We start from the raw sequence: 17,585 nt of genomic DNA, 5'->3' as shown, positions 1-17,585 counted from the left end.
GACAGGAATTGAACCCTAATCGCTGATTACTGGCACTGTAAAGCATTACGCTATTATACCACCCTGCTTATTACAAATGGATAAATTAAATAGTGAAAAATATAACCCAAACTAAACTGGATTTGGTTCGGAAACATTAAATAGTGACTGGGATTTCCCAAAATGGTTATGTTCAGAATAGGAGAGAACTTTATGACTATCCCTGGAATGTGGTTTGAAAATGCTTTGAATTTTTGGCATGTTTAAATGCAGAAGCTTCGATGACCCTTGAAGCTTTCCAATGATGTCATTTAATGTATCTTCCAGTCCTAAGTTTTGGTGGCTAGATGGACCATGGTGTTCCTTGCCTTTAAAGAGAATACTATTCTTATCCCAAGTCCTTGTAAGTTGTCTCATTGATATATTCCTTTCCAGCTAAAGAATACAGTGTAGTTCACTGCCAAAGCTTGCAAAACTCAAAAGAGACTACAGGTTGGTTTGAAAAGTCACTTTGATAGCAGTTTGCCTTGCGTCTGTGCCTGTGATTCCCTAATGATTGTTCATTTTTAAATGGTAGAAATTCATGATTTTATCTGTGCTGTTTCAAGCCTAGACTATAAATTAAACCTGGTTACAGATGGGCAGTAGGCGTGCATTTTTGAAAGCAAGGATTTCAGATCTTCACATTGTATCCAAATCATTCAATACCATCATCAAGCTGAGATTGCTGCAAAATAAAACTTTAATGTTATTAGTAGTTATTAACCCAATCCATCCTGGTCATGTGATTTATGATTCCACGGTATATGCAGTTAATTTGCCATAAACTATCCTCTATACTATTCATCTTCCAGCTTTGGCAGCTTTCTGCAATACAGAGCTCAGCTGCATGTCTTGTAGCTTTCTGAAATTCCATTTTAAATAGCTTAAATATACTGTGAAATCTACCCTCACATCTGCTTTTAATACCACACATCTCAGAATTTGAAAGCATTGGCAGTTGGTTTGATGGGGGGTGGGGGGGGGCGGTTGCTGCAAGTGGGAAGTAGATGAACTGTATTCTATAGCAATTGCCTTTTTGCCTGAAGTACCTTAAAGAATTACAGGAGAAAATTAGGTATTGCTAAAATTAAACAACAAAATAAAATCACTTGTAATTATCACAGTTTGAGATGTGGTTGCAGGCCATCTGTACATCAGGGATAATTTCCCAAATGGGAGAAAAAGGATCTGAGGGGGAAGATCAATCATATGCGTGAAGATAGAAGCTTTAATTTACTTTCAGCATTCTGCTTTCCATCTGTTTTAAATACAACTTGATTTTTGGGGGGTTGGGGGTTTGTGTTTTTGGTAGGGACAAATGGGGCTTGCCCACACAACACTGCTTTCAACATTTTCTAAATTTGTATACTGATGTCTTCAGTTGCATTAATCTCTCCAACATTGGGCTGAATTCAACTGTAGGCCAATCTAACTTATCTGTCAGCAGCCCAAGGATAACACTCAGCACTGATCTCAATATAACATGGTCACAAAGACAATATAGACTCTTTAGTAAAAACAAACTGTAGGTGCAGCAAAAACAATTAAAAAAAATTGAAGCTCAGAAGAAATGATTGATCCTTTTTGATTGTATCTGCAAACGCTGCAATGGTACATCTTGTGGAGAAGAGTAATATTAATGACTTTGTGTAACTTTGTTTAACTTTGCTGACACCAGATTTATTGTTAGTGTCATGGGGTTGTGATGGTGAACATTGACAATATTGCTATTTTTGAAACTGTAAGTTTTGGGCCATTATTCTTAGCTATGCTACAAAGGTGGCAGTGTAGCCTTTGATCCAGTCAGTTTAAGTTCAAGACTCATCCAGTCACAACCTTAAAAATCTAGTCAGATCTTGCTGTAGGTTGCTATTTTCAAATGAGACTTTAAAGGTCCTTTTCATCCATTATATATAAATAATCTCAAGGCAATCTTTTGCAGAAGGGTAGGGCAATAATCTCTGGTGACTTGGCCAACAGGTGTCTCTTGGTGAATGAACATCCTTAATATACGATTTTGTTATGTGGCTTTTATAGGAGTTTACGGTACAGAAAATGGTAGCAGCATTTCCTACATTACTGGTTTTAAAGAGCTTTGAGAAAATTTACAAGCCACTTTATAAGTAAGAGTTATTTTTCTTTTACCTTTTAGGGCTATAGCATGCCTTGATGTTAGGACTGTTGTTAGAATCTTTCAGCCATGTGGTCTGGTCCTGAATTTAGTCTGTCCAATATGATGAAAGTAATATCAACTGATCAATTCGGGCAAATCCATTTCCTAGGCCCAAAGCACACAAGATTTCCAAACCTTCTGAAATAATTGGAGTTAAAAGTTGATTTCGTTTAGTTTGTCTTAAAGTTTGATGCAGTAGTCTGAGGAAAAATATAACCACAGAGATTCTGCAGATGTTGGAAATCCAGAGTAATGCATGCAAACTGTTGGAGGAACTCATCAAGTCAGGCAGCATCCATAGAGATGAATAAACAGTCAACATTTCAGGCCGAGACCCTTCATCTGAACAGGAAATAAAAGATGAAGAAGCCAGAATAAGAAGGTGGGAGGTGAAGCTGGGTGAGTGGGGAAGAGGGGATGAAGTGGGAAGCTGGGTAAGTGGGGAAGAGGGGATGAAGTGGGAAGCTGGGTGAGTGGGGAAGAGGGGATGAAGTGGGAAGCTGAGTAAGTGGGGAAGAGGGGATCAAGTGGGAAGCTGGGTGAGTAGGGAAGAGGCGATGAAGTGGGAAGCTGGGTAAGTGGGGAAGAGGGGATGAAGTGGGAAGCTGGGTGAGTGGGGAAGAGGGGATGAAGTGGGAAGCTGGGTAAGGGGAAGAGGGGATGAAGTGGGAAGCTGGGTGAGTGGGGAAGAGGGGATGAAGTGGGAAGCTGGGTGAGTGGGGAAGAGGGGATGAAGTGGGAAGCTGGGTGAGTGGGGAAGAGGGGATGAAGTGGGAAGCTGGGTGAGTGGGGAAGAGGGGATGAAGTGGGAAGCTGGGTAAGGGGAAGAGGGGATGAAGTGGGAAGCTGGGTAAGTGGGGAAGAGGGGATGAAGTGGGAAGCTGGGTGAGTAGGGAAGAGGCGATGAAGTGGGAAGCTGGGTAAGTGGGGAAGAGGGGATGAAGTGGGAAGCTGGGTAAGTGGGGAAGAGGGGATGAAGTGGGAAGCTGGGTAAGTGGGGAAGAGGGGATGAAGTGGGAAGCTGGGTGAGTGGGGAAGAGGGGATGAAGTGGGAAGCTGGGTGAGTGGGGAAGAGGCGATGAAGTGGGAAGCTGGGTAAGTGGGGAAGAGGGGATGAAGTGGGAAGCTGGGTAAGTGGGGAAGAGGGGATGAAGTGGGAAGCTGGGTAAGTGGGGAAGAGGGGATGAAGTGGGAAGCTGGGTGAGTAGGGAAGAGGCGATGAAGTGGGAAGCTGGGTAAGTGGGGAAGAGGGGATGAAGTGGGAAGCTGGGTGAGTGGGGAAGAGGGGATGAAGTGGGTAGCTGGGTGAGTGGGGAAGAGGGGATGAAGTGGGAAGCTGGGTGAGTGGGGAAGAGGGGATGAAGTGGGAAGCTGGGTGAGTGGGGAAGAGGGGATGAAGTGGGAAGCTGGGTGAGTGGGGAAGAGGGAATGAAGTGGGAAGCTGGGTGAGTGGGGAAGAGGGGATGAAGTGGGAAGCTGGGTGAGTGGGGAAGAGGGGATGAAGTGGGAAGCTGGGTGAGTGGGGAAGAGGGGATGAAGTGGGAAGCTGGGTGAGTGGGGAAGAGGGGATGAAGTGGGAAGCTGGGTGAGTGGGGAAGAGGGGATGAAGTGGGAAGCTGGGTAAGTGGGGAAGAGGCGATGAAGTGGGAAGCTGGGTGGTGCTAGTTGGAAAAGGTAAAGGGCTGAAGAAGAAGGAATCTGATAGGAGAAGTGAGTGGATCATGTGTGAAAGGGAAGAAGGAGGAGCAATAGAAGGAGATGATAGTCAGGTAAGGAGGAGAGAGGCTTGCCAATGAAAGATGTTGCAACAACTGCAAGGACTGTTTTGGGTACTGACTGGTGGTAATTTGTTTTCTCTAGAATGTTTTGTGTGCTGAAGTGGCTAAAGCTCAACTAAAAGCTATTCATATGGCACGACAGCCTCTTAACCTTGATCAGAGCAAAAAAAAACTTCATGAAGGAAGTAATGTTGCAATTACTTTCCACTTGTCAGAGCAATGTTTTCAATATCAAAATCAACAGATTGAATGATGTTGTAATCTGTGATGGTAAATTTCAGATAGTTTTGGATGTTACCTATAAGCAGGATTGCATAATGAGCATCTAAGTTCATAATTTGCATCAGAACTCAGTAACAAATATGAATACATCGCAGATATTGAAGTGGGCAAGTCTAAACCAAAATAGTATGTCCTGTTCATCAGTGTTTAACATATCTGTTGGAAGTCATCAGCCGAACCACAATCAATTAATCATGAACAACAGAGACTGAGAATTCATGGAGCTGGTGCTGTGGCTTGCTGGAGATCAAATGCAGGAATTAGCAGTCATCGGAAGTTTCAGTGTGAAATTAGCAGAGAAATACTTCTGCTCTTTATGTCTATACATCGTGATAATTGGCAAAAATTTTAAATGTCATTTTGAGGGCAGCTTGACGGTCCCATTAAAGGTTATAGTTTTCTTGATAGAATTGACATGAACAGTATACGATAGCAGGCCAAGTAGTCCAAGTCTTCGATATAGCATCTGGATATCTAGCAAAGCTTAGTCCTCTGATGATACTCTTTCTCCCCTTACATCATCCTAAGTGGAAAATAGTCATATATATTTCATATATGGTCTGTTGCATCCACCAAGTATTTAATTAGCAGTTGGGGTTTAATTCCCGATGTTGTCTATAAGCTGTTTATCTGAGTACTTCATATTTTTTCCAACATTCCAAAGATATACAGGTTGGGTTGGTAAGTTGTGGATATGCTACGTTGGCACCAGAAGCATGCTGCCACTTGTGGGTTGCCTCCTGTACATCCTTGGACTATATCAGTCATTGACACAAATGATGCATTTCACTAAATGTTTTGATGCTTTGTTGTACTTGTGAGAATAAAGTTAATCATTTTAAATCTCTTTTTCTTTAATCCATCAGAGTGAAACGGACCTGAACTTGGGTCCCAGAGGCAGCATTGTACCATCCAACCTCAAAGTAAAGCTTCCTAAAATCTAAATGTTAACATACTGCATCAGGCACTAATTTTTCTGGCTTGTTTATTATTTTATTAGCCAAATCAAAATTATGAATGCTGCTCATTGAAGAGTGGGAGAGCATTAAAAATTTTTAAAAATCAGGAATTCAACCTCATTTTCCATAAGCTCTCAATAGCACATGATATAACATTTTGCTCTGTTCCTGTATTTTGTCAATTAAGTTTAAACTGAATTGAGTCACCGTAGCCTGGCAAAGACCCAAGCTAAATGCTGTTTGGTGCTTAACTTCTTGACTTTCTTAAATGGACCCAATAATACATATATTATACTCAGTACCCTTCCTCTAATAAAAAAAAGTACATTTGGAAAAAACACCACCTTCTCAGCTTAATTAAGTTGTTAAACCTGCCTCATCGACTTCTACTAAGTCTTAGCTATAGGTGCAAACTCTTCACGATTATAGTGGCTCGTGCTTGCTCTCTGAAATGGGTTGATCATTTCCTTTGTCAGCCGTATTATTGGTTAGTTACTATTGTTTTTATTTGCATGAATCGATCGGCAGTTAGTCATCACAACCCGATTGTTCAAAGCTCCATGACCTCTGCCATATCATCTTGTACTCTTACAGCTCCTGTCTGCCTCTGGCTGATTTTCTGCTGGTGTGCATTGCTGCAGATTCCTTTTGGTGTACATCCCATTCCCATGAACTTTGCAGCCATGCAGCACAAATGCCTCAGCCACAAAAACCTTTTCAATTATTATTGTACATCTTGTTGTTTTAATAATGGTGATGCCACCTGCCCTGGAGTTATCCTGTGATGTCTCCTTGCATGATCTTTGGTCTTGTCCTCAGAAGAATGTCAGCTTCTTATACACTTTATCTTTAGATGGCCCATGAATTACTTCTCCTCTTTTGAAGTAGTTTCCACAACCCAGAAAATACTTTAAACCAGATTAATACTTCCAGTATCTTAAGCCAAATTTGCTTTTATAATATCAACAATTAATTGGTAAGGCAAAGTGAATACTATTCCATTTGAATCTGTCATATTATGTGAGAATCTATTCTATAGTCCCTTTGTCAATACCAGCTTCACTAGTTTCATTACTTCATGCACACTTAAGAGTTTGGATTGTTTAATTGTTAACTACTGCTAATGGAAAATCTGTTTCACGTCTCAACGAGCTGCTGTGCCAGTCATAAGCACTGTCTGGAACACAGTCTAAAGGTGGTGTTTACTAAATCAAAAAGCTCTGGAGTGGCCAGCATTAATTGGAAGCTTGAAGCAGGTGCTGTGTTAATGCTCACCATCTTATATGTGAGTATACCATCTCTTCAGTGTGACAAATTCTTTTGTTATTCAGCTTGCTTTCAAAACACCCATGGCTGTAATTTATACTTTAATGTCTGTGTTTAATTAGTAACATAAAATGAACTTTTTTTTGTCCAGGCAGTGATCCAATATTATATTGTTAGGGTATTTGTATAGAACAATCCAATTAACCTTCAGGATAAACGGAGTAGCTACTCAGTTTTATAATGTGGGATCTTGCTTTTGCCTCCATTTTATACCCTTGCTTCTAGGCACCAATGTCAGTTCTATGGGTATTGACGGAGCTTTGATATCATGTCCAAGTAGCGAATTGTTAAGGGTGAGTTCAGAAAAGATTTTCATCTCAGTCCTGAATGCAATTTATAGTCATTGCATAAGGTCATGAAGTTATGTATCAGCCTTGAATCATTGGTAACACTCTACCAGTGTTAGAAAGAACCAAGCTTCGTCATAGATATCCTTTACTTAGTTAAGTAAAGATGCCAACTTTCTCAGTTGAGTGTACCAGATCCAATAGTAGAGTTCTGAGAGGAACAGGCAGATTATTCAAAGGTCTTGCCCAATGTCTGACATGATTAAAATGCCATTGTTTGGCTATTTTGCTCATTGTAATTTAGGGGACAACAGACAATTATTCACAAAATGCTGGTGAAATGCAGCAGGCCTGGCAGCATCTATAGGAAGTACTGTCAACGTTTTGGGCGGAGACTCTTGGTCAGGACTAACTGAAAGGAAAGATAATAAGAGATTTGAAGGTGGGGGGGAGGGGAAAATGCGAAATGGTAGGAGAAGACCGGAGGGGGTTGGGTGAAGCTGAGAGCTGGAAAGGTGATTGGCGAAAGTGATACAGAGCTGGAGAAGGGAAAGGATCATGCGACGGGAGGCCTAGGGAGAAAGAAAGGGGGAGGGGAGCACCAGAGGGAGATGGAGAACAGGCAGAGTGATGGGCACAGAGAGAGAAAAAAAGGGGGGGGGGGAAACTAGCATTTTTGTATGTGTTTTTTTTTGAGGCCGAGTTGCTAACTCAACGCTCAACCCAACACGGGTGAAAAGAGCTCAGGGAGCCAGCCAGATTCGAACCCAGAACCATGCCTCGAAGTCTGGTGTGGGTGCCACTATAGCACTAGCCAGCATGAAGATTATAGTGAAGAGGAGACAATTAAGTGAAGTAAGAACAGATCAAAAGTAATACAGTAGAACCATAAGTAGAGGGATGAGTGTCCATTCAGGAAGCAGAGGAATTGAATATTTAACCTGAATGTCACTAGCAGGTGAGCAAACAATTAATCAGATTGGGGAATTTTTTTCTGAAATCAACTGAAATGAGAATTTCCTTCCCTAATCTGCTGGCCTCACTCAATGAAAGACAAAATATATTGCTTTCTATTTGATAACTATACAGTCATACTTGCTGTTTCAGATAAACAATTAATGACCTTTGGAAAACCCCTAGGTATTCCCTTTAAATCCATTTGATCTTTCAAATCTGATAATCTTGTTATATATTTGGCTGCATAGATTCTCATCTGACTGAATTAATCCTAGTTACGTACATGCACCAATATAGAAATGCTCAAAAAGTTACGGAGAATTCCACTGACTTAAAATTAGTTATATAATCCAGAGATTGAGCCAAATATAGATTGAGTATTCAATCTGTATTGAATAAACTGTTCTCAGGCAGGGAAGCATTAAACGTATTGTAATTAGCCTCACCATTTTTTGGCTGCAGATTGTTGAGTGGGAAATTAATTGGATTCCTTGCCTCAGGTTACTGTTCTGTTATCATTGCTGGTGAGTTTGCCTCATGTCAAGTAAGGACAGGATTGAGCTCTACAGTGATATTCCCCTTGATAATCATAGAAGGTTAAGTGCTCCTCTCCAGGTTAGCAGAGGCTTGATGTTTGTACCATTCAAGCCCAAATATTCTCTAATGAACATCACGAATACATACCAAGTTGCTGATGTCAATTTGGGTATTAAAAAAAAGGGGAAGAACCCTGTGTTGCAGTAGTTAGCAAACACCAAAGATCTGCCAAGATAACCATCTGCAGGCTTCAACAGAAATGGAAGCAGCAGGTTATCCCTGGAGATGATTGCAGGGTGAAGAAGCTCTCTTCAATCAATGAAGTATATTTGGGTCACTATCATAGCTTTTTAAGGCTTTCTGCTAGTTCTCACAAGGTGGTCTGAGAACATAGCAGTAGAGAGCAGAAGAAAATAAGGTAAAGAAAATATTTACACTACTACCACAGTGATTACCCTTACAGGTAGAGGGGGCTGTGTGGTGAACTACATATACCTGTCTGGACACGCCCCCCCCCCCCCCCCCCCACCGGCTGACTGCTCCTGTGGCTCCTCCCACTGACCCCGGTATAAAGGCGATTGGAGACACCGCTCCGGCCTCAGTCTCCAGGATGCAGTGTGGTGGTCAAGTGCTGCTTGTTCTTTCTTCCACCCAATAAAAGCCTTTATCTCGCCTCACGTCTCCAAGAGTTATTGATGGTGCATCAGGCAGTAGCTGTTGTGAGGAATTGGGAAGTTGGCAAGGGTAGAAAACAATTACATTTGAGGAACGATGTGCTCCTTGGATTGAAATAGTATTTGATGTTTCACCAAGACCAACACTGGTGCCTCATTAATTTCGTGTATGAATGATTTTGAGCCATTGTTTAATGTGACAAGAACTGAGGAGCATTGCGGCAGGATTTGAAGGTATCAGCAAAGTGGGTAAATGACTCACATGGGAAAATGTGCAGTAAATGGAAATAAGGAAATGAAATGCTCAAAGTGACAAGGGAACATGTTAAGGGGCAGGATGCCTTGTTGTGCAGGCGCCCACCTCTTCAGAAGTGTAGAGGAAATTAGTGAGGCAGTACAAACACCAAGTAGAATCAGGGAACATAGCAAACAAAACCAAAGTTAGATTTAACTTGTTGAAGAACTTAGTTGTGTTACATTTGGATTATCATATGCACTTTTTGACATTCTATCTTAAACAAATTTTCAAGCTGAGATTGATTTGCAAAGAAACTGGAGTTGAGAAGTTTGGCTGGCGATCATCTTTCAAGCCCTTTGAGATTATGATCAGATTTGATAAAATAAATAATGTCTTTCTTGTATTGGTAAAGTGGTAATTTCACAGCACAGGTTGATGAGAATCATAATAGGATTTCAAGGAGAAGTAAGAAGTTGCATTTGGGGCAATCAGAATGTGATTTGTCTCCAACTGTTGTTGAAGGAGCCAGTGCAAGTACTTCCAAAAGGGGATTAAATAGCTGCTTAATTAAATTCTCATGCCAGCGTATCACTGCATTAGTCAGGGTTCCACAATGTGTAGTTTTCCTGAAAGCAAAGTTTACTGGATAATCTGCGCCAGGAGTTTTTTTCTCCTTACTAGCCAATGATGTATTAGTAAAACACTCTACCCAAGGTGCCTTAGCAAGCTGAGAGCAATCTGCTGAGTTGCCAAAACAAACATCAAACTGGAGTGAGTTCATAGGGTTAAATATTAATATAATTGTAAAAATTGGCCTTCTTTAGAATAATGAGTGATTTTATTGTAATGATAAAATGATTATCAAGAAGCATATAATAATGTCAACCAGGTGTTAAAATAATTAATCAGAAATGAACATCACAATAAAATCAGCACTCTTATTAGAGGGTATGAGCTGTAAGGAGAGCTTAGACACACTTGAGTTGTTTTCTCTGAAGCACTGGAGGCTGAGGGGAGACCCAACAGAAGTTTATAAAATTATGTGAGGCATAAATAGGGGAAATAGCCATTTTTTTTTAAACTGAGAGAGAAATGTCAAATACTGGAGAACGTGCTTTCAGGCTGAGAGTATGAAAGTTTAAAGGAGATTTGCAGGTCAAATTTCTTCACACTGAGAGTGGTAGGTACCTGGAAGATATAGCTGGAGAATTGGTGGAGACAAAATTGATGGTGGCCTTAAAGAGGCAGTTAGACAGATACGCAAACACGAGGAGCTTTCAAATCTCTCACTATCTTCTCTTTCAGTTAGTCCTATGAAGGCCTGAAACGTTGACTGTACTTCTTCCTATAGATGATGCCTGGCATTTGTGTGTGTTAGACAGATACATTGATATGAGGGAATGGAGCAATATGGGTCATGAGCAGGTAGAAGAGCTATAGTTTAATTTGGCATTGTGTCATGCATGGACATTGACTAAAGAGCCTGTTTTTGTTTTGTAGTGTTCTAAGTTCTATATTCTTTTTGCAGCTGCTTTTGAGGCATATTCAGGAGGGGGAAATTTGGCTCATCAATTCTTCACTATTCTGTACATAGCAATCCAGTGAGTCTTATTCCTTAATTAGTTCTCCAGAGCTCTCCAAATAATGTACTTTCAAATATTTATCCCATTCCAATTTGAAAGCCAGAGAAGAATCTACATCCACTGTATTTTCATATAACTGCTCACCGGAAAACAGTTTTTTCTTCATATCGTCACTGGATCATTGGTCAATTATTTTAAATTTGCCATTTCTGGACCTTGGCCACGCTTCCATTTCTCAATCTATCTTGGTTAAATCTCCTTTAACTTTCTCTGCTCCATTGAGGACAATTATAGGTTCTCTGTTGTATTCTCTTTATAAATTCCTGCATGTCCCGAACAATGTTCGTAAATCTTTTTGAAATTCTTTCCATTCTTCACAAATACAATGACAATATTTGGATATAATAGTTGAGTTTTTTCTTTCAAAACCATTTTATAAAGTTTTGCCATTATTTCCCTACTTTTGTATTTTATGACTCTGTATATGAAGTCCAGGAACCCATACATTATTGCCAATTGTTTTCTCCATCTGCCTACTGCTTTTAAAGAATTGTGTGACTACTGGTTTCTGTTCCTATACTCAGGATTATATAATTTAGTTAATATTGACTCTGTTCATTCTTTCTGCCAAAATACTTACCTTCTTTTTAAAATTAAAATCCATCTGCTACATGTATGTTCATTCTACCAGCTTATGCTCTTCTGAAGTCAACTTCTATCCATCTCAAAATATTTAGAACTAAGATAAAATAGTGTTTTCAGACATTTATGAAAATTGCTAAGATCACTTTGCCGAATAGGCACAACTTTTAACTAAATCATTGAGAGCCTGTTTGGATAATTTCAAAGGTTAATTTTCTTATATTGCAGAGAATTGAGAATAAAAATGAAAATATTCAGAGTGTGGTAAAGATGATACAATTCAAAATGGCTTTTATAATGGAGAGAAAAGTGAAAGGCTATAAACAAAATGAATATTGTAGACCAGTAGTTAAAGAATTTAAAAAAATATTTTGCTTATGGAAATGCAACAGTTCAATTAATATATACATAGATACTTGTCAAGAAATATACCTAAAAATAAAACAATAGTCAGGGATTACACAGTTAATTATCTACTTCAATGGATCATATAGCCTGAGCCTTACAGTTAGATGGTTAAAAACAAATCAACCAGCCTAAAAGAAACAAGTTTTTGAGAGCTAAATGCATTTCATTGTTCAACATTGCAATCTTTGGAAGTCAAAATGTAAGGCTGACTTTTAACATACTGTAACAATTTAGAAAGAAAAACAATGAATATAGTATTTCTTTATTAATAAATACGCCGTGGTTTTTATATTATATTGTTCATGCAGTACAAACTATTAGCTTTGTTGCTTTCTGTGTTTCTGAGAGTATTTGTGTGTGTTAGAAGAATGATTTCCCTACACACAGATCCTGAGGCATTGTGTTCCGGGTCTGCACAATTGTGCCGTTGATTAGAGTTCGTAATATTTGAATTCTAAAACCCCTTTTAATAAGAAACACTTTAAAGCAGTTAGAATTAAATATATATTTTTTTGTTCTGCATCAAAGCCAGATGAAAAATCAATCACATAATGACGTATCACTCCGGGGAACACTCTCCATCTGTTCTGGACAAGGATTCATAATATAGAACAATGCTTTTTCCTGTCAATTTACTGCACTAAAGAGATTGAGTCATGTTTGGATGCAGTGCCATGGGTGTTCTTTGCCTTCCAAAACCTCAACCAAAGAGAAGTTCTTAATAAATGAATGATGACTTCAATTATTGGCAGGGATTTTGACTCTGAAGGGCATTATTACACAGTTTGAGCCATGCATGCACACCAGCAAAATTTCGGCAGAAGATATCAATCATTTTTATTCTGCACAGTTTTGAGGATATTAACTGTAATTGTAGTTCTCAAGTTTCTCAATTGATTGAGATCAGCCAACTTGCCATATCCTATGCCTATACAAGTCAGTAATGAATAAAAATTAATTCTTGAACTTACATGGTACTTTTCAACACCTCAGGTCATCACAAAACAGTTCACAGCCATTGTAACCAAGAGTACTCTAGAAGTGCCAACATGCTGGAGATCAGTAGTCTCAAACTTTTTCTGCTTGTGGCCCACTTGTGACTTCGATTTACCTCTGTGGCCCCCACCTTCCATAGTCTCCATTAGTAGCTAAAGCTCTTTGTGGTCAACTGTACTAATTATTCTAATACACAGCCAATATTTATGTTTTAACAGGTTATATGTATCATTGTATGTTAAATGGGTATATATGAAAAATAAACTATTTCAAAGCTTTGAATGGGATACTTTATTTATAATAATACTTCCAACCTGCAATGAAAAAGCGCTTAGCACTATTACTTAGTGTATTTAGTGAGATTCTTGCAATTGATGTAAACTAACTAGTTTTTAAATATCTGGTTGCAACTATCTTCCTCAGGCACAAGTTAGTCAAATGACAAGTTAGGTTTTAGCTTAAAGGGTCTGTGTTCATCGTGGAGCCAGCCAATCAGGATTGAGCATTAAGCCCTGCCCATGCCCTACTCACTTGAGAGGGTATATATAAGGAGGTGTCTCCAGGGGGACTTGTCATTAGACTAACTTGTGCCTGAGGAAGGGAGTTGGGTTTACTGTTGAAATGTTGCAAATAGTATCTGTGTATGTGACTGTTAAGGCCAAAAGATAGTATGGGTAGATTTTCACAAAGCTACTCTAGGCAGTTGTAATGTGAGATTGCAATTTTTTCCTTGTAACTGTTTAATAAATTCAGTTAGATTTAATGACGACAGTTTGTTCTCCAAGCTGCTTATTCATTATAAATGCTACAATACTATCTCAAGGTGCAACAAGGACAATTATCTTTTGATAACTATCGGATCTCTGTGGATGCATTAGTTGCCATTCAAAATCTTCTTTGTTTTCCTCATAAAGCTATCAGAAAAGATGAAGTGCATTTGATTTGAAGTTGACAACCATTATTATAGCAGCAAATTGTCGTGCAAATGTCCTCCCAACTTTTTTGCAACCATATGTTGATGGTGGATGACACAGTGTATGTAAAAAAAAACAAACACGTTAGGCACAGCATTTTTTAAATGAGTAAGGAATCCATTGTATCTTCCTACCATTGAAGCAACACCATCAGTTGCAGTTTCTGCTTGCAGTTTCTGTTGTGATTTCTACTGTTATGAACCAGAGCACATATGAAACTATTTAAGCTATCCCCTTGAGTAACCAATCAGTATCAAGGCATATTGATGAAATGTCAGATGATGTGGAAGAATGACTAGTTACAGTAAGTTTGCCCTGCAAATCAGTAGAACATGCATGTAAAAATAAAACTAGCTTTTTAGGCATTTCTTAAGATGCATGTCATAAATATATTTATAAAATGCATATAGGTAAATGCACATTCTATGTGGCAGTAAAGAGCTTGTCCTGAGCAAGAAAAGCGATTTGAATTTCCTTTCTGTACATAACTATCAGAGATTAAATGGAAGTTGTAGTGGTTGATAGTGATGCAGTGGTAGACTTCACAGGATCTCACATTTCATGTCACATTTATAACTATTATATCAGGCCTGGGTCAGTGGAAGGCAAACAGAACCTGCTCCTGCTGTCAGACGGCCCCGTCCAGTCTTCAGTTTGTTTGTGATGCTCATAACCATTTTAATGAGATTACTACAACACAGACCACCCAGGCTTTCCATTTTAATTCCTTCTGATAAGTGCTTCAATTTGGAAAACCTGGCAACTTCTGAGACTCTCTCAGTTGGAATTAGATGTGGATCGTTCCCTATTAACATGTAATTATCTAAGTAATAATCACTAGTTGGTGGACTAAGTTGCAGGGTATTCTGCTGGGTCACATCTGCCTGCCTACTGTATAATCAGTGATTTGGGGGGTGAAGGTGGAGTGGGGCATCATTTGCATCATCTAGCATATTTTCCCATTCGTTTCATTTTTTTATTTATATATTTCAGTAATACTTCATTGAACAGTAAACTTATCATGGTCCATTCAGAAACTCCTTTAGCCCTCAGTTTCCTGTTTTATAACTTGTGGCCTCCATGAAGTCTGGTGTGGCTCCCGTTGAGAACCACTGCTGTAGATCAACAAGTTCCTCTGAACACCAATTCAGTATTGACCAGATTATCTCTGTTTTTTGTTAAAAAGAAGAATATTCGCTAAGATAATAAGATTTCACACTATGTTTGTGGCAGAACCTGTAACATTAATTGATTTGGTCTTCTACTTGGTTTTGTAATGACTGATCAAGAACAGCTAATTAATAGTTCATGCAAATAACATGAATCAAATCTGAGTGAATCTGGATTTGCATCCATTAACATTGCACTATGAAATATTATTCCTTCTTTTAATGTTCCAAATTTTTAATGGACAAAAAAACTTCTTTTTGATATCCACTTTGAAAATAAATTGAACTATATCCAATGTGAAGCAGATAGACAAAGAATATTGAAATGTTAAGTACAAAAAACACAGGGCTTATAAATGCGCCAACCTATTCTTTTCTGAAGAAGTGCTGAGATTGACTGAAATTACACAGTATTTACTGCCTGTTTTGGATGCTGTGTAATTTGATAATTTGTTCCTGAGATGTAACTTGATTGTCTCTGTGTACTGCGGTGCCTGTTTACACATTGAATTTTTTTTTGCCACAATTCCATCAGTTCTAAGGTGAGGAATGAACTTGATGGGACTGGAACATTTGCTGCAACTGCAGTGAGCCCGAAGTCAGTTGTATGATTGAGTTTCCTATTATTTTTAAATGGAAGTGTAGACTATTTCTAAATAGAGAGAAAATTCAAAATTCCAAGATGCAAAAAAGGGACTTCGGAGTCCTTGTACAGGATTCCCTAAAGGCTAAATTGAGGAAGGCAAATACTATGTTAGCATCCATTTCGAGAGGGCGAGAATATAAAAGCAAACATATAATGTTGAGGCTTTATAAGGCACTGGTGAGGCCTTACTTGGAGTATTGTGAGCTGTTTTGGGCCTCTTATCTAAGAAGGAATGTGCTGACATTGGAGAGGGTTGAAAGAAGGTTCACAAAAATGATTCTGAGATTGAAATGCTTATCTTGTAAGGACTGTTTGATGGCTTGGGCTTGTTCTCACTGGAATTCAGAAGAATGAGGTGGGATCTCATTGGAGGTTGAAAGGCCTCAACAGAGTGAATGTGGAGAGGATATTTGCTGTGGTGGAGGAGCCTAGAACCAGAGGGCTCAGCCTTAGAATAAAGGGATGTTCATTTAGAATACAATAAGGAGGAATTTCTTCAGCCAGAGAGTGGTGAATCTGTGGAATTCATTGCCACAGGCAGCTGTGGAGGCCAGGCCATTGGGTAATTCAAGGCAGAGGTTTATAGATTCTTAATTAGAAGGGTTATGAGGAGAAGGCAGGAGATTGGGGCTGAGAGGGAAATGGATCAGCCATGATGAAATGGTGGAGCAGACTGTATGGGCCAAATGGCCAAATTCTGCTCCTATATGGTGTTATGGTCTACACTACATCATTGCTGAATTTTAAACCAAGAATTGCACGAGTGGAATTTGGTTATATGATTTCTTCCACAAAATCTCATGCTTCTAAAGTAATATTGTTCAACTGGCATTAACTAAGAGGGATGGCTTTATGCTACTGAATTATTATTACTAGATGATGAAGTTTTATACATTTGCATTAATACTCATCAGGAAAGAATAGAGACATTGCCCTCTTTGTTGGCTGGATTCAAACTTGGGCTCAAAACATAAAGAGTCAGTGCTCAAAGTTTCCTTTTTTTGGTCCTGATTTTCTTTTCGGTCAGCTGTATGTTTGTAAGTTGAAGGATGCTTCAGTATGATGAAACATTTTAGCAATTTTGGCATAATCGTTCAGTGTTAGGGCATTCTGGACAGGAATGGGATAGTGTTCCATTCACTGTTTTCCATTGACATGCTTTATTCTTACCTTTAGGAAGGAACCTTTAGTACATCTTATGATATTTCTGTTACTTTCATGACCTTTCTTGGAAGTACATTATATTTTCAAGCGTTACTTTAATAAAGATGGATTATCTAACATTGGCTCAGAACCATAGTCATGTACAGCCAGGAAAGGACCTACAGCTTACCACGTCTGAGTTGACCGTGATACTGAATTAAAACCAATCTTTCTTGCTGTATATAGCTTATACCCATTTATTCCCTGACTTACTCTGGTTGTTCAGATTATTTTGTCAATTTAATGCTGGCTAATTGAACCAATAAAAGGCTGTCATTGAACTCCCTAGGATGCTCCAACCTCCATAAATTTGTATCCTCTTATTCCTTAGTTCAAGACACCAATGACCAGTTGAAAGTACAGGCAGAACAGGCTGGATGCTTGTGTAAGAGTTGGAAGTGACCTCCATTGTCCAATTCTCCTTGGAAGTAGAAGTCATAGGCATTGTGATGTCACAATGCATTGTTGTGTTGTGTGCCAGCTCCATCTGATCCAATGTATAGAAGCTGAACAGGAGGAGGCATTAGCTTTTTACTGCCATGATTTATAAATGTTACTTTGTGATAAATTGTGATGAAGAATTTAGCATCATGGAGTGACAGGTAAAGTGAAACTTAAAGAAAATAGATATTCTCTGAATTCATTCTTTGTTGTTAAGTTAGTGGCAGATCTTCTTGAACTACTGATATCCTAGTTACTGAATTGTATAAGGCAGGGCCTCTCACAAATTTC

General features: G+C 39.0%; 1 protein-coding gene across 9 annotated transcripts in view; it reads left to right on the top strand.

The window, feature by feature from the left end:
- LOC132402058 (zinc finger protein GLIS3-like) overlaps positions 1-17,585 on the top strand; it is a 371,909-nt gene that overhangs the window by 134,913 nt on the left and 219,411 nt on the right. For 7 of the 9 annotated variants that reach the window (XM_059984585.1, XM_059984583.1, XM_059984590.1 and 4 more), the window contains exon 1: positions 6,381-6,498. The exons of 1 other annotated variant lie outside the window; for it this stretch is intronic. The gene's annotated coding sequence lies outside the window, so the exon portion shown is untranslated. Of the gene's footprint in view, positions 1-6,380; positions 6,499-17,585 lie in introns of those variants that run through there. One more of the 9 variants, XM_059984586.1, reaches the window with a different exon arrangement.

The sequence above is a fragment of the Hypanus sabinus genome, chromosome 11 (genome assembly GCF_030144855.1).
Source record: "Hypanus sabinus isolate sHypSab1 chromosome 11, sHypSab1.hap1, whole genome shotgun sequence".
Classification (NCBI taxonomy): Eukaryota; Metazoa; Chordata; class Chondrichthyes; order Myliobatiformes; family Dasyatidae; genus Hypanus; species Hypanus sabinus.
This window is presented reverse-complemented; position numbering and strand designations above follow the sequence as displayed.